We start from the raw sequence: 2,302 nt of genomic DNA on the forward strand, positions 1-2,302 counted from the left end.
GATTTTCAACTTCATTTTTGTAGTATTTAAACACTTCCAAAGCTTCATCTTTGCTTTTCAACAAGTACACATAACAGTACCTTATACAATCATCTATGAATGTGATGAAGTACTTTTTACCACCCCTTATTTGTACGAACTTCAAATCACACACATCCGTGTGAATTAGTTCTAATGGTGTGGTGTTTCGTTCAACAGAATGAAATGGTGTTTTGGCCGCTTTTGCCTCTACACATGTTTCGCATTTTCCATTATTAAAATGCATATTTGGAAGTAAACTTAAATTCATTAACTTTCGTATTGAATTAAAGTTTGCATGTCCTAATCTATGATGCCATAGATTACATGACTCAAGAATATAAACTGAAGATGACGTTTTATTGATTGTAGCATTTGACACAACAGTTAGGACATTCATTTTGAATAGTCCATCTTTTACATAGCCTTTGCCTACATACATATCATTTTTGGTAAGTACAAACTTATCCGATACAAAGACTAGTTTAAAGCCATTCTTGCTTAACAAAGAACCCGACACAAGGTTCTTGCGAATATCCGGTACGTGAAGGACATTATTGAGGCTAAGTTCTTTTCCCGACGTCATCTTTAAGACCACTTTGCCTTGTCCTTCCACTTTGGATGTTGAGGAGTCCCCCATAAACAATTTTTCTCCCTCAGTTGGAGTGTATGATGCGAACATTCCTCTATCGGCACAAATGTGACGGGTTGCACCCGTATCAACCCACCATTCCATGGGATTTCCAACAAGGTTGCATTCAGAAACAACTGCCGATAAATTCATATCGGACATGCCATTTGATATGGCATCAGATTCGACAATGTTGGCTTGGGATTGCTTCTTAGGTTTGCGACAATCAACCGAGCGATGTCCAGCCTTTCCACAATTGTAGCAATTGCCCTTGAACTTCTTTGCATTCTTCTTTGTAGATTCAACGGAATGCTTTCTCTTCTTTCCTTTGTTGTTACTAGATTCTACCACATTTGCCTTTGCTTGTGGTATGCTATCCCCAACTCATTTTTCCAAACTTCGGTTGTCTTCTTCAATCCTCAATCGGACCACAAGTTCTTCAATGTTCATCTCCTTGCGCTTGTGCTTGAGATAGTTTTTGAAGTCCCTCCACATGGGTGGAAGTTTCTCGATAATTACAGCCACTTGAAATGATTCGCTCACGGACATATTTTCCGCATGAATGTCATGGAGTATGACTTGCAATTCTTGCACTTGACTGATGACGGTCTTCGAATCTACCATTTTGTAGTCCAAGAATTTTCCCACAATGAACTTCTTGATTCCGGCATCTTCAGTCTTGTACTTCTTTTCCAAGGACTACCATAGTTCCTTTGCAGATTTCTTGTAGCAATATACACCGTATAAGGCGTTGTCCAAGCCATTAAGAATGTAATTTTTGCATAGAAAATTCGAATGTTTCCATGCATCCAAAGCAATCAAAGATGCCCTATTGTTTTCCCCTTCTTGTATGGCGGGAGGATCTTCATTCAAGAATTTCGCTAAGTTGAGGGTTGTGAGATAAAACAACATTTTCTGCTGCCACCTTTTGAAATCAACCCCAACAAATTTCTCCGGCTTTTCCCCATGTGAAACGGAGTTTGAATGTACGATAGTAGGGGCACCCACAACCGGAGTAGTAGTTGTATTCACAACGGGAGGAATCACACCGGTAGGAACACTTCCTTCAGAAGTTCCCATGTTCGAAGTTTCATTCGAAGTAGCATCGGTATTAAGAACCGTATTCATTTCTGTTTACGTAAAATAGAAGATCAACCAAAAATAGAAGTGAAGAAGAAGTTAAACTTAACAAGTTTAACCAAACAAAAATGTCACTTTTACAAAATATATATAGGAATTCGACTTAAGATTGTTGGATGAATTTTGTGAATAGTGACGCCGAAATAAGTATAATGATGGTGACAAAGCCGAGGCAAGAGTTGGACTCTTTGTCCTTAAGTCGAATTTGCCTCGCAACGTGCCTACGGATTTCGGCAATCGACTCCCAAGATACAACGGCTACACTTGTGTTTGTAGCACTCCAAAACACAAGTACAACGAACCAAATGTAGGCTTATGTACTCCACAGATGAAATGAAAGAAAATCAAAATAAATGAAATGATTTTGATTTTGGATAGAAGAGAGGATGAGAGACGTTTTTGCATATCAACTGTGAGGAATAGGACACCTAAAGGGTCCTATTTATAGACCATGAAGGGGTGTGGACGAAATGGTTGAGGCCAAACCATGCACCCTTTCCAAACAATGCACCT

The sequence above is a fragment of the Olea europaea genome, unplaced genomic scaffold (genome assembly GCF_002742605.1).
Source record: "Olea europaea var. sylvestris unplaced genomic scaffold, O_europaea_v1 scaffold1395, whole genome shotgun sequence".
Lineage (NCBI taxonomy): Eukaryota > Viridiplantae > Streptophyta > Magnoliopsida > Lamiales > Oleaceae > Olea > Olea europaea.